Below are 27,710 nucleotides of genomic sequence, written 5' to 3'. Positions count from 1 at the left end.
GTGGGGCTGTATGAATGGCATCGTCTCGCCACATCCGTTTCCGTTGCGTTACTCTGTTGCCATGTTTCCGTGTTTTTCTTGCATTGCCAACAGAACAGAGCGCAGTGCGGTATTTTCTAAAGAAAACAAAAAAACCGGAGGCTTGGTTGCCCATTGTTGTTGTGTATGTGATTTTGTTTAGATTTGGGCGCAATGGTTTCGAGATGCGCTGGCTCCTGGTGCATTGCTTTTGTTTGTTTTTGTTTCGCCTCAAGTACACCATGTGTAATTGACCTTGGAATGTTTAAATGTTTTGTAAATTTTTTTGCTTTTTCACTCAAAATGAAGATTTGCCATGTTTTTGTTTGGCGTCGACAATAGGGGGGGATTTTTGTTCAACGTATCGTTGCATCCATAAATTCGTTTTGCATCATGTGAAGGGTTGTGTACAAATAGTGCATGCTGTTGTTTTTTGCTCGTGATGCATTTCAACTCTGAAAACTCTTTTTGCCTGCATGTGAGAGTTACTAAACTTTACCCATAGGATTTATCTCTTCAATGGAAACAAGTGGACATGAGCTAAGTTAATGAACACATCAAAAGACTGGCATGTTTCAGAATTTTTGCAAGGTTACTGCCTCACTGCCTTCGTTACTACTGCTCCAGTAGAGTATCTGGTTAATATCAATTTTTAATTTTATCGATTATGCACTTAAAGCTATAGCTTTAGCCCCCATAACAGTGGGAGGGGATGGGTGGTTGGCTGAGTGCATTTTGTTGGCTGGTTGTAGCCATGCTGGCAGGCCTTCATCCGTTCGGATGTTAAATGTGAAAATGTAATTAAATTGCAAACACATGTATGCATGCTGGGGTAAAGAGAACCAAGTGAAAAAGTTGAAAAGTGCTCGAAATGTAAATATTTAATCACTGAACAAATCAATTAAAAAATACATAAAATGAAACAATTTTTGTGGCAATCCTACATGATACACTGATAGAAAACAGATGGATCATAAATAATTGCTGCTAGTGTTTGTTTGATTTACTTTAAAAAAGTTGTCTACGAATAAAATTTGTGGCATGCATGACAAGTTAATAGTGAATGCCATTTTAACAGAATGTTTGATTGCAAGGCAGAAGGCAGAAAGTTTTTCAAAGAGTATCGGTCTTTTGTTCATCTGATTTTTGAAGCCATACTTTGATACTTCTTCTTCTTCCTTACAATTCCATCCGTGCCATTGGGTATAAGACCTGTTGCAGGTTCTGAGATAATACCTAGAAATTAAGTCCTCAATGACAGAATGGAAACAGGTCTGGGGACACTGGCCACCATTTAAAGTTGGATTCTTTGCCTGGTCGTTATGCTTACATAAAGCCTTATCGCAAAAAAGAGACATCGAGATGGAACATTTCAGAAGCATTAAGTTCGGCCGGGCCGAATTTTGGATATCCACCACTTTGGATATATATGTAAACCACCTTTCGACATAATCTGTGAAAAATGCATAATTAATGCCCACATAGCAGCTTTATCGAAATATGGTTCGATTTGGGCCATATTCGACACGGATATTGACTGGCCTAATAAGTACAAGTCACACTATTCAATTTTGTAGAGCAAAATATTGGTCTTTTTGGTAGCCATATCCAAATATAGGCCGATCTGAACACGGATGTCGAAAAGCCTACCATAAGTCACTGTGTCAAATTTTAGTGAAATCGGATTATAACTGCACCTTTAACGAAGCCAAGACCTTAAATTGAGAGATCGGTCTATATGGCAGCTATATTCAAATCTGAACCGATCTGGGCCAAATTGAAGAAGGATGTCGAAGGGCCTAACGAAACTAACTGTCCTAAATTTTAGCAAAATCGCATAATAAATGCGCCTTTATTGTGCCCAAGACCTTAAATCGAGAGATCGGTCTATATGGCAGCTATATCCAAATCTGAACCGATCTGCGCCGTATTACAGAACTATATCGAGGGGCCTTACTTAACTCACTGTCCCAAATATCGGCGACATCGGACAATTAATGCTCCTTTTATGGGCCCAATACCTTAAATCGAGAGATCGGTCTATATGGCAGCTATATCCAAATCTGGGCCGATCTGGGACAAATTGAAGGAGGACGTAAAGTGGCCTAACACAACTCACTTTCCCAAATTTCAGCAAATTCAGATAATAAATGTGGCTTTTATGGGCGTAAGGCCCCTAATTGGCGGATGGGTCAATAGAGGGATTATATCAAGATATAGTCCGATATAGCCCATCTTCAAACTTAACCTGCTTATGAACAAAAAAAGAACCTGTGCAAAGTTTCAGCTCAATACTTCTATTTTTAAAGACTGTATCGTAATTTCAACAGACAGACGAACGGACATGGCTAGATCGTCTTAGATTTTTACGCCGATCAAGAATTTATATACCTTATAGGGCGGAAATAAATATTTCGATGTCTTGCGAACGGAATGATAAAATGAATATATCCCCATCCTTTGGAGGTGGGTATAAAAATATACATTTATGAAACAGTAGCAGGTATATCGAAATAAGGTCCGATCTAGACAAAACTTGGACTTCAAGGGGGCTAACACAATTCACTGCTCGAGATCATAAAACGGAAAATAAGTCTATATGGTAGATATATTTAAATATAGTCCAAAGTCACATAAGACTTTACTTGTTATACCCACCGCCATAGGGTGGGGGTATACTAATATAGTTATTCCGTTTGTATCACCTCGAAATATTCTCTAAGACCCAATGCTAAAGTGAATATATTCTTGATCGTCTAGACTTTCTCAGTTGATCTAGCCACGTCCGTCTGTATGTCCAAAGCACGATAGTGGTCGAACGCGTGAAGCTAGCCGCTTGAAATTTTACACAGATACTTAATATTGATGTAGGTCGTTGGGGGTTACAAATAGGTCATATCGGTTCAGATTAAAATATAGTTTTCTTGAGTCCGTGGAAGCCGCGATTTTTGTCCGGTTGGGCTGACATTTTGCACAGAGTATTCTGTTAAGACTTCCAACAACTGTGCGTCCAAGTACGGTCCAAATCGGTCAAGAACCTGATATATTGTAGCTCCCATATAAACCTATCTCCCAATTTGATTTCTCGAGCCCTTGCAAGCTGCGATTTTTATCCAATTTGGCTGAAATTTCGCATATAGTATCCTGTTATGACTCTCAACAACTGTGCCAATTTCGGTCCTAATCGATCCAGAACATGATATAGCTCCCATATAAACCGATCTGCCGATTTAATTTCTCGAGCCCTTACAAGCCGCGAGTTTTATCCGTTTTGGCTGAAATATCGCATATAGTGTCCTGTAATGACACTCAACATCTGTGCCAAGTACGGTCCAAGTCGGTCTATAACCAGACATAGCTCCCATATTTTAGGAGCATTCATGATGGTGGGTTCCTATGATTCGGCCTGGCCGAACTTAGCACGCTTTTATTTGTTTTACTTTAATTGGCTATGACCGAACATTTCTCCCATTAGCCGAATTAAGAACAGCGTTCCAAGGTCCTCGATCTTCTCCGCTCCTTCTAAAATCTCTGGCACCAAGTTACGAGATGTCTTTCACCAATTGATTTTTCGATCGTCTTTTGGTTGTCTCGGTTTGAGTGTACCACAGTGATCGCCTTCAAACGATTTCTTTGCTGAAACTTCTTCATTGTATTCTGATACGTTTAACTATGCGAACGTCGTCATATAGCTCATACAGTTCGTGGTTCAAACGACGCCTAAATTCTCCATTAACGCAAACTACTCCATATATTTTACGAAGAATCTTTCTCTCAAACACTCCAAGCACTGCCTCGTCTGCTTTCACAAGTACCCATGCCTCGGAACTATATATCAACAGTGTCTTGTAAAGTGTAATCATAGTCTGTCGAGCGGTGGTTTTGATTCTAAACTGCTTGCTAAATCCAAAGTAACATCTGTTTGCCAATATTATTCTTCGCTTTGTTTCAAAGCTAGTGTCATTCGTCGCGGTTACAGCGGTTCCGAGAAAGAATATCTCAAAGTTTTGGTTTCCAACTTTCTCCATTTTCTTTATCTGCTTGGTTGTACAAGGCGTTTAGGGAGTTGAAACCATCCAGATTGTCTTATCTTCATATCTTGCCAGACCCATCGGCATCGATTCTCTTTCGAATTTTTCAAGGCTGTAGTTACTACTACCGGTGACCGTCGACATAGGCGACTAGCATGTGTTTTCTTGTGGGTCCATTCACATCTGAGGAATATGCAGACTGCAGAGATACCAAATTTAGATATGGCTTGAAATACCTCTGAACATAAAAGGGGTATCGAAAGCGCCTTTGTAGTCAACAAGAGATGGTAGGTGTTGATTTATCCTTCTCGGGTCTTTTCCAGGATTTGGCGCAGTGTAAATATCTAGGTCTAAAACCACACTGATAGAGCCTAATTATTTCTTTGACTTTAGACTTTAATCTTTCACAAAGTACGCTCGATAGTATTTTATATGCGATGGGGAGGACACTTTTTCCTTTGCAGGTGGCACATTCCATCTTGTCCCCTTTCTTGTGTACGGGACATAGTATGCTGAGGTTCCAATCATCGGGTATGTTTCCTTTATCCAAATTGCGCAGACGAGCTAACGCATACGCCTTATCAGCGGGTCTCCTTCGGTCTTAGACAGTTAGGCCGGCAACCCATCGGCTCCTGCTACCTTATTGTTTTTCAGCCGGGTTACTGCTATGTAGACCTCGTTTGACTAGATGGTACACATCTGTGATTGGTTCTGCGGTATACTCATGGCCTCCATTATCGAATACCAGCTGCTGAGAAAAAGTGTTCTTTCCATGTCCTCAACACACTATCTGTATCAGCTACCAGATTTCCTTTTTTGTCTCTGCAGGAGGATGTACCTGTACCAAAGCCATCGATTTGATGTTTCATTCTTTGGTGAAATTTCCGAACTTCATTCTGGCTCCTGAACATCTGGATTCGCCCACACTCACATCATTCCATTTTCTTTTTCTTCTTGTGGAAGAGACGTTTCTCATCTCTTCTTTTCTACCGATACCTGGCGTGTTGTTACTGACTGTAATCTTGCTCAACTGTAAATCTGCAACATTCTTGGCCTCAGTAGCTTTTTGGCGCTCCTGGTCGTACCATGGGTTCCTTGGGGGAGGCTTTTGATATCCAAGTACGGATGTAGGGGCTCTTTCCATGGAGTGAGCAATGGTTTGCTAGTGCGCTGCTTTACTATCGGGGCAGGGAGTGCTTTCTTCAAGCAGTTGGATCAGTCGAGTTGAGTATACAGTTGCCAACTGTTGTGTTTGCAGCTTTCCGATGTCCAGCTTTCTTTTACTTTTACCGCATAGACCATTCAGGTAGCTTTTCACAAACGGTATCTATTTATTTGTTTCATTTACTAAACTTCACTTTTTTCGGATTACATCTAATTCATTTCGTTCTATATATCTAATAATACCTATAAGTCTATCAAAATTACTATAACTAATGAAATTCAAAAATTCATACCATAATCAATTCATATCAACCATTTGTTATTGACTTATTTTATCCCTAATTGATCCAACGATATGCTTTGGCAAGAAAATGGGTCGCTCTAAGTGTTTAACATTCACCATACACATATGTATGTGCATATATCCTTTACGCAAAGTATGCCTTGCAGTCTTCTGTAGCGTTATAAAGGCAACATATGACGACCTTGACAATATTGCATTTTTATTTATTCTTGTTATTTTCCATGCTGCCTACTCATTTATACATAAAAAAACAAAAGTAGTAAAAAAATACGCCCCGGGGGGGGCTCGAACCACCAACCTTTCGGTTAACAGCCGAACGCGCTAGCCAATTGCGCCACGGAGGCACAGTGCAGTTGCTGTTCAGTGTTGTAGTTGACAACCACAACGGTTACTTGGATACGAGCAAAGAGCTCGCCACAAACACGAGATAAGGCCATCAGTGTTCTGGTTCTAAAAATAAACCCAATTTGGTTTAGTTATTGTTGTGGCAACTGTTGACGCAAACATTCCGCAGTAAATTGAGTTTTGTCCAATAAGTTTGCTTTGTAACACGGACTGACAGACTTTCAGAGTGATTCCCAGAAATTGTCACAAGCATAACCCAAACAAGAATAAGAAGAAATGATAACACATAGAACGTCAGTTGTATGTAATAAGTAAATGTAATATGAAATTACATATATGCTGGAAACTAATAGCATATGTAATTTAAAAAGAGGAATATGAAGGAAAAGCCTTATAAGGGTATATACATGGACCAGTAAGGATATCAAAAATTATATAGCCTATGTTTCCTTTCAGACAAACGCACGCAATCTTTGAAAATTTAAAAAAAAATTTCATTTGAAATGAGCTACTTTCCAATACCTTTCATTTCATACCTATATTGTCCCGATCGGTCCACTTTTGATTTTGGGTCCGTCCCCCTTCCGATACCGAAAAATTATATAGCCTATGTTTTCTTAAAGACCAACCTACACAATATGCGAAAATTTCGAGAAAGTCAGTTCTGTCGTTTTTCAGTCTATACGGAACAAACAAACCGAGTTCCATATATCCGTGATTGGCTAATGTGCCCATTTTGGGCGTTTTTGTGGGGGTGTGGTGACCCCCTATACTTCGACATGAATTTGTTTGCCATATTCGTTATCTAATCCAGCATACATTTCGTTTGATACCCATATTATCTTTATCGATCCACTTTTGATTTTGGGTGGTGTTTTTGGGGTAACGGTGGAGAGTCCGCCCCTTCCGTTATCAATAAATTAAAAAGCCTATTCCTATTCCTCATTTGAGTCCCATATTGTCATGATCGTCAAATAAACCTATTTTAAGGGCTTTTGAGGCTGGGACGGCCCTAGGTACTTGGACCCAACTTTTATTATGAAATTCGTACTCTACTCTTGAATACCTCTCATTTGAATCCCATATTGTGCCGATCGGTCCCCTTTCAATTTTGGGTAGTACTTTTAGGGTAAGGGGGAGGGTCTGCCCCCCTCCCGATATCAAAAATTTATATAGCCTATGTTCCCTTCCAGACTGACCTACACAATCTGTGAAAACTTCAAGGTAATCGGTTCAGCCGTTTTTGAGTCTATACGGAACAAACAAACAAACCGACTAACAAACAAACACAAATTGAATTTTATATACAGGGTGGCTGATGAAAGCCGCTACCAAAAAAAAATGTAATAACTTTTTTTCTATTTAATAATAATAATTTAATAATTAATTTAATTAATTAATTAATTAATTTAATTAATAATAATTTAATAATTAATTTAATAATTTAATTTAACATGAATAAAAGAAAAATGTATTCCATACACCGAAAAAAAAATGTAGCAATATTCATCATTGTAGCAATATTCATCAGCCACCCTGTATAAGATATGTACATGGGAGCTATATCTAAATCTGAACCGATTTTAATGAAATTTTGCAGATATGTTAAAACCGGTAACAAAACAATCCATGCCAAATTTTGTGTAGATCGGTTGAAAATTGTAGTTATTAAGGCGATTTAAGTGCAAATCGGACGATACCTATATATGAGAGCTATATCTAAATCTGAACCGATATTTACCAAAATCAATAGTGTTCGTCCTTGGACTAAAAAAATGATATGTGCAAAATTTCGTGATGAATGGATAACAAATACAACCTGCAGACGGACGGACGGACATGGCTAAATCGAATCAGAAAGTGATTCTGAGTCGATCGGAATACTTATCAATGGGTCTAGCTCTTTTCCTTCTTAGCGTTCAAATAAATGCACAAACTTATAATACCCTGTACCACAGTGGTGGTGTAGAGCATAAAAAATAAAAATTGTTTTTGTGTAAGCCTGCTGCTCTGAAATTGCCGAACTACTGCTACAATATGAATAATTTCGTCATTCTGTTTGTAACTCTTCGAAATATTCGTCTAAGAACAGATAAAGTAGTCGATCAAGCCATGTCTGTCCGTTCGTCTGTCCGTCCGTCTGTCTGTCGAAAGCACGCTAACTTTCGAAGGAGTAAAGCTAGCCGCTTGAAATTTTGCTCAAATATTTCTTGTTTATGTAGGTCAGTTGGGATTGTAAATGGGCCATATCGGTCCATGTTTTTATATAGCTGTCATATAAATCAATCTTGGAACTTGACTTTTTCAACCACTAGAGGGCGCAATTCTTATCCGACTTGGATGAAATTTAGCATGAGGTGTTTTGTTGAGGTTTCCAACCACTGTTCTTAGTAACGTTGAAATCGGTTCATAACCATATAAACCGATCTGGGGTCTTCACTGCTTCAGCTTTTAGAGGGCGCAATTTTATTCCGATTTGACTGAAATTTTGCAGGAAGTGTTTCTTGATGACATCCAACTTCTGTGCTAAGTATGGTTAAAACCGGTCCATAACCTGATTTAGCTGCCATGTAAACTGAACTGGGATCTTAACTTCTTGAGCTTCTAGAGAGAGCAATTATTATACGATTTGGAAATTTTGTAAAATGGCTTCTCCCATGACCTTCAACGTGTCAAATATGGTCTGAATCGGTCTACGGCCTGATACAGCTCTCATATAAACCCATCTCCCTACTTTACTTCTTGAGCCCCTAAAGGACGCAATTCTTATCGAAATTGGCTGAAATTTTACACAATGTCTTCAATTGTGGTCTCCAACATTCAATTCGGATATGGTCCGAATCGGATATAGCTCCAATAGCATAGCAATTATTATACCCACCACCGAAGGATGGGAGTATATTCATTTTGTCACTCGGTTTGCAACACATCGAAATATCCATTTCCGACGCTCATAGTAAAAATCTAAGATTATTTAGCCATATCCGTCCCTCTGTCTGTGTGTCTGTTTGTCCGTCTGTCTGTTGAAATCACGCTACAGTCCTTAAAAATAGAGATATTGAGCTGAAACTCTGAACAGATTTCTTTTTCATCCATAGGCGGGTTAAGTTCGAATATGGGCTATATCGGACCAACCGCTGATTTAAGAACTTAGGCCCATAAAAGCAACATTTATTATCCGATTTTGCCAAAATTTGGAACAGCAAGTTGTAACATCCTTCTTCAATTTGTCCCAGATCTGTCCAGATTTGGATATAGCTGCCATATAGACCGATCTTCCGATTTAAGGGTTTGGGCCCATAAAAGGCGTAATTATTGCCCAATGTCGCCGAAATTTGGGACAGTGATCTGCGTTAGAGCTTCGATATCCTTCTTCAATTTATCCCAGATCTCACGATTTAAGGTCTTGGGCCCATAAAAGACGCATTTATTGTCCGATTTCGACGAAAGTTGGAACGGTGAGATGTGTTAGGCCCTTCGACATCCCTCTTTAATTTGGCCAAGATCGGTTTAGATTTGTATATAGCTGTCATATAGACCGATCTCTCTTGATTTAAAGTCTTGGCCCCATAAAAGGTGCATTTATAATCCGATTTCGCTGAAATTTGGCACAGTGACTTATGTTGCGGTTTTCGACTTCCTTGTCGTATATGCTTCAGATCAGTCTATATTGGATTTAGCTACCAAAAAGGCCAATATTTTATTCTACAAAATTGAATGACTTGTACTTATTAGACCACTACACTTAGTTCGTGCCGAATTTGGTCCAAATCGGACCATATTTCAATATTTAGCTGCTATGGGGGCATAAATTATGCATTTTTCATCGGATTATGATGAAAGGTGGTTTACATGTACACCCGAGGTGGTGGGTATGTATACAAAGATCGGCCCGGCTGAACTTAACGTCTTTTTACTTGATTTTTTTTATCTTTTGGTGACGTTAAAAGAGACACCGGGAAAGAACTCGATAAATGCGATTTACTTGTTATTATTCTTTTGTTTCTCAGAGTGATTCTTATAGTTTTCCCGGGGTGGGTTACTGGCCCAGCGCCCCAACAGCATGTGTTGTGTGGGATCGCACATGTATTGCACGATGTCGCGAGCCGCTTGCTCCAAGATCCGACACTCGCCTCCAGCAGCCCCTAATCTAGGAACAGACGCTGATTTTAGCCATTGGTTATTTGAAGGCGCCAATAACTCGCCTTGTCATCTCGAGTATTATTGACATTCAGTAAATAATTAAGAGCCAGTGCCACCTGACCCCTCACTGAGACTCTCCTCTCGAAATCGCTGACTGCCCGCGGACGCATTTGCAGCTATTCCGCAACTTCAAATTTGACATGCTAGAGGTGACCAACTTTCAATCCCCATGGATTTTTCGATTCGTGCGTCGGCCAAAACTGATGAAAGGTTAAAGTTCAGCAATGCACACTTGTCGTGATAATCCACACCGAAAGTCTTGAAAAATGACAAGTTTTTCAAAGTCACTGTAAAAAACATTAATGATGGTCGTAAGTCAAAACGCTCATAGTACCATTACGTAAGAAAATATCAAACTGACTAATGGAAATTTCAGATTACACGTGGCAACACTTAGTGTGGCCTAAGCCAGAAACTTATATAGCAGACCGCGTAAGTGTGCATGCTTATTATTTGATTTTGCTTAAATATTCTTGGATTGACGGAACCCTAATATTACCCTCTGGAAGATCATGTTACATGGATGGATCAAATCTAGAGGACAGAGTGGGCCTGGAGGTCTACATTGAGAACCCATGGGCTAAGATCTATTTTAGACTACCTGACCATAATACGGTCCAGCGGAGATCCGGGCGATCACGGAATGAATTACGTGGTGTGGTGCTAACGCGAGGACATCGAGTGTGAACATCTTTATCGACAGTAAAATGGCCACAAGAAGTAAGAAGGAGGTCAGTATAGCTATTGGTATCATGACGGGTCACATAGGACTACGAGCTCACTTATAAAATCGACACGGCAAGTGATAGCATGGGTATGGCATGCGGGGAAGATGATGAGACGTTGGAGTATATCCTTTGCCATTGCCCGGCTTTCGCGTCTAATAGATACCGGCTCTTAGGTGGAGACACCATACCAGACATGAATCCACTTAGAGGTGTGGCATGGAATACAATCAAGGATTTTGTAAGTAGCACAGAATTCCTAACATAAATTTTCTTTGGAGGTTACTTTTTAATACCCTCCACCGTTGGATACGGATTATATTCATTTAGTCATTCCGTTTGCAACACACTAAATATCAATTTCCAACCAAAGTATATATATTTCGGATCGTCGTAAAATTCTAAGACGATTTAACAATGTCCGTGTATCTGTCCGTCTGTCCATCGTCTGTCGTAATCACTTTACAGACTTAAAAAATTGAGATATTGAGCTGAAATTTGGCACACATACGTCTTTTTGATGCACGCTGGTTAAGTATTTGAACGGGCCAAATCGGACCATATTTGGATATAGCTGCTATATAGACCGATTTTCCGATAAAGGGTCTAATGCACATAAAAACTTTATTTTTCATCCGATTTTGCTGAAATTTGAAACAGTGGGCTATTTTAAGCCTTCAGATATCTGACGTAAATATGGTTCAGATGGGACTATATTTAGATATAGCTGCCATATAGACCGATTTTCCGATAAAGGGTCTGAAGCCCATAAATGCCCATATTTTTTATCCGATTTTGCTGAAATGTGAAACAGTGAGTAGGTTAGAGCCTCCCAACATCCGACCTTAATATGGTTCAGATCGGACAATATATAGATATAGCTGCCATATAGACCGATCTTCCGATAAAGCTTTATTTATTACCCGATTTCGCTGAAATTTGAAACAATGGGTTATTTTAATTCTCCCGACATCAGACGTAAATATGGTTCAGATCGGGCTATATTTAGTTATAGCTGTTGTATAGACCGATCTGCCGATAAACGGTCTGAAGACCATAAAAGCTTTATTTCCTAACCGATTTCGCTGAAATTTGGAACAGTGAGTAGGTTATGGTCTCTCAACATCCGACCTAAATATGGTTCAGATAAAACTATATAGATATAGCTGCCATATAGACCGATCTGCTGATAAAGTTCAGACCCTTTATCCATAAAAGCTTCATTTATTACCAGATTTCGCTGAAAGTTAAAATGTTGAGTTATTTTAAGCCTGCCGATATCTGACTCAAATATGGTTCAGATCGGACAATATTTAGATATAGCTACCCTATAGACCGATCTCCCGATAAAGGGTCTGATGCCTGTAAAAGCTTTATTTATTATCCGATTTCGCTGAAATTTGAAATAGTGAGTTGCTTTAAGCCTCCCAACATCCGGCCAAAATATGGTAAAGATCGGACTATATTTAGATATAGCTGTCATATAGATCGATCTTACAATTTAGGGTCTTAATCCCATAAAAAGCAGATTAATTGTCTGAAAATGTTACTTGAATATGAGTTCTCGGGACCTGAATAAAATATGCTCGAGACCAGCCCCTATTAAGATATAACTCCGTATATAGTAGTGGAGTTATAATAAAATAGGATGGTTATTATATCCTTGTTAAATTTGGTCCACATTTGGTTAGGGGTGCCATATAGAAAGAACTCTCGATTTAAAATCTTGACCTTTAAAAAGCGCATTGTTTGTCCGATTTCGTTGAAATTTGAAGCAGTGACTTATGTTAGGCTTTTCGATATCCGTGTTCATGGTTCAGATCAGTTTATATTTGAATATAGCTGCAAAAAAAACCAATATTTTGTTTTGTTTTGCTACTAAATTGAACAGTGACTTATATTTGTTAGACCACTCAATGTCCGTGCCGAATTTGGGTGCATAAGTTATCCAATATTCACCGAATTGTGACGAAAGGGGGTTTACATATATACTCGAGGTGGTGGGTATCCAAAGTTCAACCTGGTCGAACTTAATGCCCTTTTACTTGTTTAGAACTTAGAGCGCACAACAAGCCGATTACTGGCTTAAGTGTATGTCTATAGTGGCATGGGGCAGATTTATATATGCAACCTCTTTTCGACCTAACCTTACCCTTATGATTACCAACATTCATGATGAGTATAAGCAGCATCGGATCATAGCCTGGTTGGGCTTCCAGAATCTAAATTTTCATACAAATACTAAGTAATATATGAACCATTTATGTATGAATATATTTTCGCTTTTATTTCCCCAAAGATAAATCGAGCTTCGTTTCGGGCCGTGTTTCAATTCATTTTCATTTTAAATTTCAATAAAGCTGTTTCTTTTTTCAAATACGCCATGTCCGCCTTCATTGAAATATGAAATTTTATCATGTAAATTCATTACGCTTACTGAAACAATGCTGCTAATCAGCCAGAGTATTCAAACAAAAAAAAAAAGGAAACACGTCATTGATGGTCAACGAACAGATACAAAACAATTAAATTTTATTTACGAGCAAAAATCAGCAAACTAACCTAAAGCCTCCAGGGAAATAAAGAACTAAAATCAAAAAAATAAAAAAAAACAAGAACAGATGAATTTTAGTTCTTTGTTTTTATTAAAATTGCTGCTGTTGCTGTTTAATGAAATTTTTGTTTATCCAAAAATTAGCAGCAGCATCCATTGGCTCGGATGAAATATGTTTCCATGCCATGAATTGGCGATAATTTGCTGATATGTTTTTGTAGGTTGCACGAGACATAGTGGTGGCATCGAATATGATATGCCCTAGTTTCCCACTGAATGCGAAATCTTAAGAGATCAACGTCAGTTGATTATATAGAAAAACCGATTTTAAATAGGGGAAAATAATTTCCTACCAGACGCATGATCTTGAAATACAAAAACCATATTCATTTTATGCCATTCTTTTGATAGATTGGCAAAGTCTATGAAAATCGAACACTGGCCATGAAAAGTTTATGACGATAGAAATTCCAGCACACTCTATACGAGTAAAAGACGTGTGCCATTAACGTTTTATAGCCGTTTATAAGACCATATGCACATTGAAATATTTTGTTCTTGTTGATGAAATTTCAGCATCTTACGCCATTTGAGCAGCATTATTTAACTAAAACAGGAATCAATTCTTGCATTTAATGTCTTGTATTTAATAGCCTTTGAAATTGTGGAATTTAAATTGCAAACAATTCAAATTTCCCACAAAATTTTCAGCTATTGGAAAACTTTTTTCATTTCAATAACTACTCTTTGATTCCAATTTTAACGTCTACCGCTTTTTAAAGCCAAGAGACCGTACTCGTACTTTGATCACTGTTGCCACTCAAAAAAATTATTTCCTACCAAAATTTGAGAAAAATGCTACCAAATCCGACCAAAACCTACCAAAATTGCGGTATATGATTTTATACTCACCAAAGGTGGCCATTTTGTCATTCTATTTAAAAGACATCCAATTATAATTTTCAACCGATTCATAGACGATCTACACTCATAGAAAATGTTTGCTGAAACAGTAGAAAGTCTGCTGAAAATGGGACAGCAGTAATTTGTTGCTAAAACAGCAAACATTTTCTTATGTTTTCAAATGGTAAACAGTTAAAATAAGCTCAAAAATGTCATACATGTTTCAAAAATGTTTATACTCCATCTTAACTTTTAATTTTACAAGCACATAACGTAACACTTTTATACCCACCATCGAAGGATGGGGGTATATTCATTTTGTCATTCCGTTTGCAACACGTCGAAATATCCATTTCCGACTTTATAAAGTATGTATATTCTTGATCAGCGTAAAAATCTAAGACGATCTAGCCATGTCCGTCCTTCTGTCCGTCTGTCTGTTGAAATCTCGCTACAGTCTTTAAAAATAGAGATATTGAGCTGAAACTTTGCACAGATTCTTTTTTTGTCCATAAGCAGGTTAAGTTCGAAGATGGGCTATATCGGACTTTATATTGATATAGCCCCCATATGGACTGATCCGCCGATTTAGGGTCTTAGGCCCATAAAAGCCACGTTTATTATCCTATTTTGCTGCTATTTGGGACAGTGAGTTGTGTTAGGCCCATCGACATCCTTCGTTAAATTGGCCTAGATCGGTACAGATTCGGATATAGCTGCCATATAGACAAATCCTCCGATTTAGGGTCTTAGGTCCAGAAAAGCCACATTCATTATCCGATTCTGCTGAAATTTGGAATAGTGAGTTGCGTTAGGCTTTTCGACATCCCTCTCCAATTTGGCCCAGATCAGTCCAGATTTGGATATAGCTGCCATATAGACCGATCTCTCAGTTTTAGGGCCATCAAAGGGGCATTTATTGTCCGATTTTGCCGAAATTTGAGACAGTGAGTTGTGTTAGGCTCTTCGTCGTCCTTCTTCAATTTGGCTCAGATCGGTCCAGATTTGGATATTGTTGCCATATAGAGCGATCTCTCGATGCAATGTCTTGGGTCTTTAAAAGGCGCATTTATTATTCGATTTCGTCGAAATTTTGTGAAAGTCAGTTGTGTTAGGCTCTTCGATATCTTTCTGCAATTTGGCCCAGATCGGTTCAGATTGTAATATAGCTGTCATATAGACCGATCTCTCGATTTAAGGTCTTAGGCCTATAAAAGGCATATTTATTGTCCGATGTCGCCAAAATTTTGGACAGTGAGTTAAGTTAAGCCCTTTGACATACTTCTGCAATATGGCACAGATTAGTCCAGATTTGGATTTAGCTGCCATATAGACCGATCTCTCGGTTTGGGCTTATAAAAGTCGCATTTATTGTGCGATTTTGCCGAAATTTGAGACAGTGAGTTGTGTAAGGCACTTCGTCGTCCTTCTCCAATTTGGCCCAGATCGGTTCAGATTTGAATATATCTGCCATTTAGACCGATCTTTCGGTTTAAGGTTTTGGGCCCATAAAAGGCGCATTTACTTTCTAATTTCGCCGAGATTTGGGACAGTGCGTTGTGTTAGGCTTTTCGACATTTTTCGTCACCTTGCCAAAATAGGTTCAGATTTGAACTTAGCTGCCATGTAGACCGATATCTCGATTTAAAGTCTTGGCCCCATAAAAGGCGCATTCATAATCCGATTTCACTGAAATTTGACACAGTGACTTATGTTAGGCTTTTCGACATTCGTGTCGTATATGGTTCAGATAGGTTAATTTTTAGATATAGCTACTAAAATGACCAATATTTTGTTATACACAATTGAACAATGACTGCTATGGGACATAAAGTATGCAATTTTTTACCGGATTTGATGAAAGGTGGTTTACATATATACCCGAGGTGGTGGGTATCCAAAGTTCGGCCCGGCCGAACTTAACCCCTACTTACTTGTTAGAGGTTACTTTATAGTTTTTAGAGTGCACAACAAGCCGATTACTGGCTTCCATAGTGGCATGGGGCGGATTAGTATCTGCACCCTCTTTTCAACCTAACCTAACCTAAGGTGCTTGGGTTCGCCAACAATAGCCGAGTCTGATTTTCCAGTCAGTAATTTTATCTACCTCGCCACCGCCGTAACCGAAACGAATGACACCAGTTTTGAGATTCGGCGAAGAATAATACTGGCGAACAGATGCTACTTTGGACTAAGTAAGCAGTTTAGAAACAAGGCCACCTCTCGACAGACGAAAAAGAAGACAAGACAGTGATGCTACTCGTTATATGGTTCTGAAGCATGGGTACTTGTCAAAGCAGATGAGGCAGTGCTTGGAGTATTTAAGAAAAAGATTCTTCGTAATATATATGGACCAATTTGCGTTAATGGAGGATGTACAAGACACTGATACTACCCGTACTGTTATATGGTTCTGAAGCATGGGTACTTGTCAAAGCAGATGAGGCAGTACTTGGAGAATTCGAGAGAAAGATGCTTTGTAAAATATATGGACCAGTTTGCGTTAATGGAGAATATAGGCGACGTATGAACCACAAGCTGTATGAGCTGTATGACGACGATAGCATAGTTACACTCATCAAAATACAACGGCTGCGTTGGCTAGGTCATGTTGTCATAATGGATGAAGAAGCTCCAGCAAAGAAGTCTTTTAAAGACAAACACGGTGGTACACGCAAACCGGGAAGACCAAAAGCCCGATGCAATGATCAAGTAGTGGGAGGCAGCTCAAAACTTGGTGTCAGAGGTTTTAGAATGAGCGCAGAAGATCGAGGCGCTTGGAACGCTATTCTACGTTCGGCTAGTGGAACAAATATTCTGTCATAGCCAATTAAAGTAAGTCAAGTAAGATTTTCCAGTCATATATAACGGAATCACACTATTACGCTTGAACTTCATCACGAATTACTTTCTTTTAGTGATCTCAGTAGTAAATCGCTAACCTGTATGTATTGGGTTGCCCAAAAAATAATTGCGGATTTTTTAAAAAAAAAAAGTTAATGCATTTTTAATAAAACTTAGAATGAACTTTAATCAAATATACCTTTTTTACACTTTTTTTCTAAAGCAAGCTTAAAGTAACAGCTGATTACTGACGGAAGAAAGAATGCAATTACAGAGTCACAAGCTGTGAAAAAATTTGTCATCGCCGACTATATGAAAAATCCACAATTACTTTTTGGGCAACCCAATATAATTATGGATATTGTTGGTAGGATTACGATAAAATTAGATATATGAAGTTAATTATATTTTCACTTGATACATCTTTCCAAAGTGTTATTTACACAGGTACGTAACTCCGCAAAAAATCTTATTCATTAACATCAAAAAATTCGTAACATCAAAAAATTTTGTTAGCAATATTTGTATAGACATTTTTTTTATCTCATGTTTTTGCTTAATGTGAATTTTTTGATTCTTCCTGTATTATTTTTCAGTATTTATTTCCGTCTAGTATTTTGCATAATTATTCGTTCGTTCGTTCGCTCATTGAATGTTTATTTATTTAATTGTCAGCTAAAAGGCAAAAAACACACAAAAAGGTAAAATTATTTTTGCGTTCTCAAATGATACTGAGCAGGTGGTGTTTGTTTACAGCCACAACAAATCAGCATTCGAATGGCTGAAGGAAGATGAGCAAAAAAGACGTGCCAAGTTAATAAAGTTTTCATTGCCTGGTCATGAGTAGAAAATTTCAAAATAATGTGGAAATTTGCACACAAACACACACACACAACGCAGCCATTATAATTAACAAATTTTTATCCACCTCTCTCTTAACAACGCTTCTTTGGAGCTTTTCACAACCAGCCATATCTATTTCGATATTTACCAAAGTTCTTTTCCATTTAACTTTGCCAAGAGTTTTAATTAAATTGCAATTAATTTCGCTCACCTAATGCCACAATACACGGCACATCAAATCACCAACACTTTAATTAAACAGACAATATTTTCTGATTTTCCAGTTGACTTTGTTTGCCGCGCTGGCAGTAGAAAAGAAACCATTGAAATAAATGTGGGAATTGACTAATTTATTTATTTATAAAGGGTGATTTTTTTGAGGTTAGGATTTTCATGCATTGTATTTGACAGATCACGTGGGATTTCAGACATGGTGTCAAAGAGAAAGATGCTCAGTATGCTTTGACATTTCATCATGAATAGACTTACTAACGAGCAACGCTTGCAAATCATTGAATTTTATTACCAAAATCAGTGTTCGGTTCGAAATGTGTTCAAATTTTGACAAATTTTGTTCAGCGATGAGGCTCATTTCTGGTTGAATGGCTACGTAAATAAGCAAAATTGCCGCATTTGGAGTGAAGAGCAACCAGAAGACGTTCAAGAACTGACCATGCATCCCGAAAAATGCACTGTTTGGTGTGGTTTGTACGCTGGTGGAATCATTGGACCGTATTTTTTCAAAGATGCTGTTGGACGCAACGTTACGGTGAATGAACACATTTCGAACCGAACACTGATTTTGGTAATAAAATTCAATGATGTGCAAGCGTTGCTCGTTAGTAAGTCTATTCATGATGAAATGTCAAAGCATACTGAGCATCTTTCTCTTTGACACCATGTCTGAAATCCCACGTGATCTGTCAAATACTAATGCATGAAAATCCTAACCTCAAAAAAATCACCCTTTACTACTCCACAGTACTGCAAATACTTTTTGTTACAAATAGCCTAATGATCAACACACCAAAGTTTACCTTTTAGTATTTTATGATCAATTAAAGTGATATAAATTTAAAAACTTTTGGAGGTTAAGCGCAGATTTATTAATAATAAGTTTGTTTTTTAACAATGTCCAGTGCTAGTTGAAATATTCCTCAATAATTTTGTCCATTTTAAATATCGATTTCCGGGCATATAAAGTATATATATTCTTGATTTTCTTACTATTACAAGACGATCTATCCATATATGTCCCTCTGTCTGTTGTAATCTACTTTGCTAATATAAATTTTTTAAATTCACTGCATTACGGACCACGTACTTTCTGCCCATACTACCTTTCGAATGTGGCCGTCCTCAGGGCATATAGGGGATGTTCTTATAGAAAGTAGATGTCCTGATTCGTTACGATTAATTAAGATTATAGGTAGCTAAAATTAAAAAACATCGTTAAAAAGTGAAATTCCAGTGTAGTCTATTATATGAAAATTGAATTGTTGCGCTTTGTTTGTTTGTTTCATGAAATTTGCCCCTCCCCCCAAAAACCCCTCAACAGGATTCTTTCACCGCTTTGGGCAATATGGGTATCAAATAACAGATATTGAAAAGTAGAGTACAAATCTGACATAAAAATTTATTCAATGATGTTTAAGGGGCCACCCCACCCCCAAAACGCCTCAACAGGCCATATTTACCAATTGGGACAGTATGGATATCAAATGAATGGTATTTAAAAGTAGAGTAAGAATCTGATATACAAATGTATTCCTTGGTATCTAAAGCGCCTCCCCACCCCCCAAAACCCGCAGCAGGGCTTATTTACCAATTGGCAACTTAGGCACCGGTGTAGGCAAACTGTGGTCTACTGTTAAGTCACTCTCGAACCCCAGTAGACAAGACGACAGGACCTCAGTCACTTTTGACGAAATAACCGTGACTGATCCGAAGAGATGCACCAGGTGTTTCAACCGTCAATTTATTGTGCATCCCGAGAGAGACAGGGCAAGGAGGAGAGCCATTCGCGGTCTCCGAGCCGATGAACAGCCATCACAATTCGATGTGGGCGAAGTTACGAATGTCATCCGTGGCGCCAAATCATCTAAGGCGTTGGGCCCCGAAGGAATCTCTACATTGATGTTGAAGAATCCTTACTACTATCCTCAACCTGTCTTTAAACACTCTTATAGTTCCCGATGTCTGGAAAATGGACAGAGCGATCCTGCTACTGAAGTCTGGAAAGGACCCGAGTTTGGGGGAGTCGTACATACCGATCTCTCTTCTCTCACCAGTGGCAAAGACGCTTGAGGCATTACTACTCCCGAGCCTCGTAGGAGAATTTTCATTCGCCGAGCATTAACATGGATTTCGAAGACTGCATAGCACAACAACAGCTTTGCATGCCATCATCGCACACATTTGCAGTGGCTTCAATCAGCACAGGCCATGTGATAGGACAGTTCTGGTGGCACTGGACCTATCAAAGGCATTCGACACGGTCAGCCATGCCAAATTATTTGAAGACATCGCCAACACGTCCCTCCAGCCAGGCCTAAAACGATGGGTCGCGAATTATCTGTGTAGTCTCCAGACATTTGTGGAATATAGGGATAAGCAGTCGAAGCACCGTAGAGTGAAACAAGGAGTTCCCAAAGGTGGGGTGATATCTCCGGCTCTGTTTAACCTCTACCTATCCTCCATTCCAGTCCCTCCAGACGGCAAAGAAATCGTATCATATGCGGACGGTTTTGCGATCATGGCATCAGGCCCCCACCCATTTTTGACATATGCGATAGGTTGAACGTCTACCTCAACGAACATATCTCGCTACAAGAAATCTGAATATATCTGCCACGAAATCTTTAGCCACATTTTTCACTACATATACGAGTGAATACTGAGCTGACTGTGATGATCGTTGGGGAAATGATTCCGACCAAGTGTTCCAAAATACTTGGCGTCACATTTGACAGCTCTTACACATTCTCCCCACATGCCACAGCAATTTGCGATAAAGTCAAAAGTAGAAACAAGGTTCTCAAGTCACTTGCTGGCTGCACTTGGGTTGCAGACAAAGAAACGTTGTTGACCACATACAAGGCAATTGGTCGGCCTGTGGTAAGTTATGCAACGCCGGTGTGGTCTCGTCAACTATGTGACATACAGTGGAATAATATTCAGATCTGTCAGAATGCCGCCCTCAGTTCTCATGTGGATCACCTACATCAGGAGACAAAGATCCTACCAGTGCGAAGACATAACTACATGCTGTCCAAGCAATACCTTTTGGGCTGTTATCGCAGAAACCATCCAAATCATCATCTTGTGGATAGATACCCACCGCCCAGAAGCCTTAAGGTAGATCTACACGATCTAGAGCGTGAGGTTCAGCGCTATAAGAGAGAACCTCTAGATCAAGCGGCATATCAAGCGGGTCTAAACCACATTCATGCAGACACGGTAGCAGATGCGGCAAATAGCTACTGTGTGAATATCTAAGATCGGTTTATATGGCAGCTATCAAAACATGGACCGAAATAGCCCATTTACAATCCCAACCGACCTACACTAATAACAAGTATTTGTGCCAAATTTCAAGCGGCTAACTTTACTACTTCGAAAGTTAGCGTGCTTTCGACAGACAGACGGACAGGCGGACGGACGGACGGACAGATGGACGGACAGACAGACGGACGGACGGACAGACGGACGGACATAGCTAGATCGACTTAAATTGGCATGTCGTTCAAGAATATATATACTTTATGGGGTCTTAGATGAATATTTCGAGGAGTTACAAACAGAATCACGAAATTGGTATACCCCCATCCTATGGCGGAGGGAATAAAGAGCGCACAGTGCCTTAAGGCTCATTTCCTTCGTATTCCTCTTCTAAAATAGCTTCGAATCTAGGACTATGCCAAGTCAATTCGCTATATCCGGCAGCTGCAGGGTGATTCCGTCCAAGGATGAAGTCTCCGGCATCTTGTTTATGTGAGTGAATAATGATCATCCTCCTGCAGAAGTAAAAAGCGCACTGTGCCTTAAGGCTCATTTGCTTAGTATTCCTCTTCCAGAATAGTTTCGAACATAGGACTATGCCAAGGTACTTCACTACTTTCGATAGTCTCCGGTATCTTGAATATGTGAGTGAATAGCACCAGATCCGTCTTCCTTGGTTTGGTCCTCAACCCATTTCTGGCAGCTCATTGCGACAACCTCTAACAGTGACATTTCTATGATCTTGCTAATCGTCGACAGAAACTTCGGCCTCTTGGTGCCATCTCCGCCGAGATTCAACAGGATTTCATTCATCACGAAGTTCCCAAGAATCGGCGAGAACACCCCACCCTGAGGCGATCTTCTATCTGAAGGGGGGGCGGACCTTCCCCCTGACCCTAATTTTCAGAAACGCCAGATCTCGGAGATGGGTGGTGCAATTTAATCGAAATTTTGTGCGCTCTCATATTGTACCCTAAAAATAAAAATTTGGTGTCCAAATTTCGGATGGGGTACCTAGGGGGGTCGCCCCACCCTAAAACATACCAAATATATATTTAGACCAATCACGCCAATATCAGACTCAAATGAAAGGTATTTAGGATAAGAACACGTATCTGATATCCATTTGTCGGACCAAGTGCTATGGGGACCACCCCAACCCCCAAAACACCCCTAAATCGGTCATATATACCGACCATGGCAATATGGGACTCAAATGAAAGGTATTTGCGAGTAGAATACGATTCTGATATCCAAATGTGGGACCACGTTTTTGGCGGGTGGACCCCTTCCCCAAAACACCCCCAAACAGGACTTATTTACTGACCATGGGAATATGAGGCTTAAATAAAAGGTATTTGAGTGTAGAATTAGAATCTGATATCCAAATATGGGACTAAGTGTTTGGGGGCCGCCTCTCCCCAAAAACATCCCCCAAAGGGGGGATGAAAGGTCTTTGGGAGTAAAGCGCGAATTCGATATCAATATTCGAGAAAAGCGTCTATGGGGCCATCCCACCCCCACAATACCACCCAAATAGTAAGTATTTGCTGACTTTTGCAATATGAGGCTCAAATAGGAGGGTTTTTAAAGTGGAACATGAATTAGATATATATTTTCAAGGCCAACTCACTGAGTGGCCGCGCATCCCTCAAAACCACCCCAAGCCGGTCATGTTTGCCGACTTTGAAATATGGGGCTCAAAGTAAAGGTATTTGGGAGTAGACCACGTATCTGATATCAACATTGGGGACCAACTACCTAGTGGACGTCCCACCACCATAACAACCCCCAAATAGGCCGTATTTGCTCACCAAGACAATTTGGGTCGTAAAGAAAGTGGAACTAAATATTTATAGTTTTAGGGGCAATACCCCAAACCGGACATATTTGGTGACTTTTGCAATAAGGAGTTTAAATGAGAATTGAAAACGAATTTGATATCCAATTTTAAGGCCAATGGCAGTATGGGGTTCAAATAAATGATATATAGATATATGAGAATAGAGCACGTTGCTGATATATTTTCCGGGCTTTGTGGTTGGGAGACCATCCCAATCGCCAAAACCACCTCTATATCGGCCATATATACCGACCATGTCAATGTGGAGAATAAATGAAAGGTATTGGGGGCAGAGCAAGAATTGATACCCACTTTCGAGACCAATTTTCTGGGGCTCTACCGCTTTTCAAGAAATTTGACACTCTCACGATAAACATTGTGCTTTATGGTTACACCACCCATGTTTGAAATTCACCAGTCTAAGAAACAATCACCCATATGATTTATGATCACACAACCTGAAACATTTTGTTGCAATTAAAGCTATTTTGTAGAAACATAAACTTAATATTTAATTGAATCTACTAACATCGCGTCTGCTTTCCATTGTCGAATGTTGTCTATATTTAGGAAAATTAATAAATAAATAAATAACGAAGGTGACGGTATATTTTCTCAAGAAATGTGAAGTGGCTACTTATTTATTTACATTACTGATGCTAATTTTTGTTATTGAGTCTTCTGCTCAAGTGTTGTATACAAGTTTTCAATTTTTTTGCATTGGAAAAAATCTTTCTTTTTTTCAAGGTAAACTTGAATTGGGGCAAAGACGATGAGTGGCTGGCGAGCACAAAGGCGAAGGGGGGTAGACCAATGCTGGCTGCTTCTGTTGGCGCTGCTGTTTCCTACCGTTCGTTGTACTCTTGGCATTGGTGCTTGCCACAGACAACATTTCAAGGGGTTTACATTTCATTTGAATATTTATTTATCATTCGAAGAATTAAGTATTGTGTTGGTGAAAAGGCTCTTAATACCCTCGTTGAGATGTTTGCCATTCAAAATCAATGTTATTTATTTATTTATACATATTGAAATGGAAATTGGACAGGCCTTCACAGTCCAAGCTACGAATGTAACGAAAACTGTGTTGGGTTGAGTGATGCCTTCTAATGTCTTATTTAGAAGCTAGCTACACTGGGTGTTTGAAATGATAAGGGGAAAGGTCCACAAAGAAATCATGAAACCTTGCATGTAAGACAAGTAAAAGTATGCCAAGTTCGACCGAATCTTGGGAACCCACCACCATGGATTCTACCAACATATGAGAGCTATATACAAGTGCGATCCATGGCGGAGGGTATATAAGATTCGGCCCGGCCGAATTTAGCACGCTTTTACTTGTTGTTGTTATTTGCAGAACTAAAGATAGATTTAACTATACTCAAAGGCAACCACTCGTAATAGATATACACATTCACCTGCAACTAGTGGCAACCTTCCTTCCACCATGTTTAAAATTTCATGTATGCTAATGTATGGGAATATTGCACCATATCTCATAGTTCCACTTGTACTATTTTAAGCTTAAATCCCTTAAGCCAAACTAAAATCCTTGTGTGTTACACTCCCCACCGTATCTGAAGCTGTTGCCATTTTGCACAACAACACAGTCTGAAAAAAAATTTCATTCCATTCCATAAACACAAGACAAATGAAAACTTTAAGGCATGAGGTTTTCTTGCTCTTCGCCTCGTTAGAATTAAATTGTTGCAAAAAATGAGAAGGGGACTCGAAAAAGCGTTTTTAGCTGTTAAGGTACAAGATTGTGTGTATCTATGAACATATTCCCCTGCAGCAATGTTAATTTTGTTGCTGTGTGAACCGCCTTCTGTCCACAAGGCCCTCCTCCTATTCTTCTGCTGCATTTCTTTCTCGAGTTTTTTTTTGTTCTTTAGCTACTATAATGGGAATACTACGCCTTGCACTGACATCAAAAATGACTGAAACGAAAAAAATAATGTTCGGGGGGTCAGAACAAAGTAGAGAGGAAAAATTACTTGATTTTTTTTTTTATAAAACATTAAAAACTTTATTATAGAAAGAAAATCCGTGCAAAGACATCATGATGTGGCAACAAGTTAAGTAACATTTACCACAATACGTTCACTGCAACCGAATGCCATTGTCGACATCATGCAGCTGATTGTGGTCTGTTGCCACTATCTATGGAATTGAGTACAGTGGGTTGTATAGTAGGTTTTTAAGAAGGGTAATGGGGTACATTAACAAGAAATTCGGAAAGAATTTTTGCAAAATTTTCTTTAAGGTGTCCCTGGAAATAAAATATTTAAGAAACAAGTAAAAAGGCGTTCAGTTCGGCCGGGTCGAACTTTAGATACCCACCACCTCGAGTATATACGTAAACCACCTTTCGTCAAAATCCGGTGAAAAATGCATACCTTATGCCCCATAGCAGCTTTATCGACATGGGACCAAGTCTTTGAATCTTGGAATAATGATGTCGATCGAAGGTTTATAATAACGGAATTTATGGTGAAAAAATCCTTGAGGAGCTTCAAACCATTTAAGTCACCCGGACCTAATGGAATATTTCCGGCGTTACTACAGAAAGAGGCAGACTATCTGGCGCCTCGTCTGGGCAAAATTTTCACAGCGTGCATAGGACTTGCATATAATACGTAAGCCTGCCCAGAGGCAAGGACGGTATTTATACCCAAGCCCGGTAAGGCAAGTTATGCGACACCAAAGGCCTTACATTCTTTCTACTCAACACCATGGAACATAGTGTGGACACCATTATAAAGAGTAGGGCATCCATGGATCTGCTCAAATGCAAACAGCATGCCTATGTCAAGGAAGGTCGGTGGAGACTGCCCTGCACGAGGTTGTGCATTAAATAGAAGAATCTTTCGAAGCCAAAACGTACACACTGGCGGTATGCATTGACATCGAGGGGGCTTTTAACAATGTGCGGACCGACACACTGATCCAATTCTTAGACCACTACCGAGTGGACCCGATCCTTAGAGACTGGATAAACCATATGCTAAGGAACAGGTGGATAAATTGTGTGTCGCATGGCATAAATATAAGGGAGAAAGAGGCACAGGGCACGCCACTGGGGGGCATTTTATCGCCACTCCTGTGGGTGACCACCTTAAATGACCTATTACGGATGCTCACTGAGGAAGGATTTGAACCCGTCTGCTACGCATAATACTTCTAAGGGGTAAGGATCCGAACGAGCTATACAGAAGGGCCGAAAGAGTCTTGCATATGGCATATGAGTGAGCTAGGCAAAGAGGTCTCAATGTTAACCCAGAGAAGACTGAAAAATGCCTGTTGACGAGGAAGACGAAGGTGGGCCAATTTAACGCACCACGTTTCCTCAATAAGACGATTTTGATATCTGACAAGGTCAAATACTTAGGTGTGATCTTGGACAGGAAACTGAATTGGAAGTATCACATTCAGGAGCGTACTGAGAAGGCTCACAGATGTTGGGCACTATGGAGATGGACCGTAGACTCGAAATGGGGCCTGAATCCTAGGATAGTCCACTGGCTCTACAGGAGCGTGATTAGAACAATACTTACGTACGCCTCAGTAGTTTGGTGGACTGCTATGGAGAAAAAGTGCAACAAAAGGACCATACAACAGGTTCAGAGAACATTTTGTCTTGGCATGCGATGAGCTATGAGCACCACGCCCACTAGGGTACTGGAGAATATTCTAGATATCCGGCCCATTGACATACAAATTAAGTGTGAGGCAGCCACTACGGCTATGAGACTTAAGGCGATGGGAGAATGGATAGAGGATGGGAGCAGCTCATACCATCGCGGTATAATACAGGTGCCGATAGGACCTGGAAGGAAGGGAAGAGGTTTCCGATCGGATACCTGAGATGAACCTTGAAGTCGAGTGCGAGGCACTGCTGCCATCGGCACAGTCTTGGATTGACGGATCCCTAGTACTGCCATCTGGAAGATCATGTTAAACGGATGGATCAAAGCTAGAGGACAGAGGTGGCCTGGGGGTTTAAATTGAGAACCCAGGGACTGAGATCTGTTTTAGACTGCCTGACCATAATACGGTCCTGCAAGCGGAAATCCGGGCGATCACGGAATGCGTGAATTGGTGTGGTGCTAACGCAAGGACGTCGAGTGTGAACATCTTTACCGACAGTAAAATTGCCATAAGGGCAATAACAACCAGGACGGTAAGGTCACGAACAGTCATGCAGTGTCAGAAGGAGATTAACGCCTTCTCTGAGGATGGCGAAATCCGCATCGTTTGGGTGCCGGGCCATAACGGGGTAAGGGAAAATGAAAGGGCAGACGATTTGGCGGTGAAGGCCAGAAGACTGCCGTCAATAAACTTGGTTAACCCGAAGCCTTTCGGGTCGACGCAGTCCGAGTTAAAGGAGTGGGCGACGAATGCGCATGCAACATTGTGGAACAGCGAAACG

General features: G+C 39.8%; 1 protein-coding gene and 1 non-coding gene across 3 annotated transcripts in view; one reads left to right on the top strand and one right to left on the bottom strand.

The window, feature by feature from the left end:
- Nucleotides 1-27,710, top strand: part of LOC106092216 (serine-rich adhesin for platelets) — a 327,217-nt gene that overhangs the window by 139,727 nt on the left and 159,780 nt on the right. The gene's annotated exons all lie outside the window — the stretch shown is intronic.
- On the bottom strand, nt 5,788-5,861 carry Trnan-guu (transfer RNA asparagine (anticodon GUU)). The gene has a single exon. It is a non-coding gene; the product is annotated as a tRNA-Asn (tRNA).

The sequence above is a fragment of the Stomoxys calcitrans genome, chromosome 3 (genome assembly GCF_963082655.1).
Source record: "Stomoxys calcitrans chromosome 3, idStoCalc2.1, whole genome shotgun sequence".
Classification (NCBI taxonomy): Eukaryota; Metazoa; Arthropoda; class Insecta; order Diptera; family Muscidae; genus Stomoxys; species Stomoxys calcitrans.
Note: the sequence above shows the minus strand (reverse complement) of the source record. Positions and strands in the feature narration are given on the sequence as shown.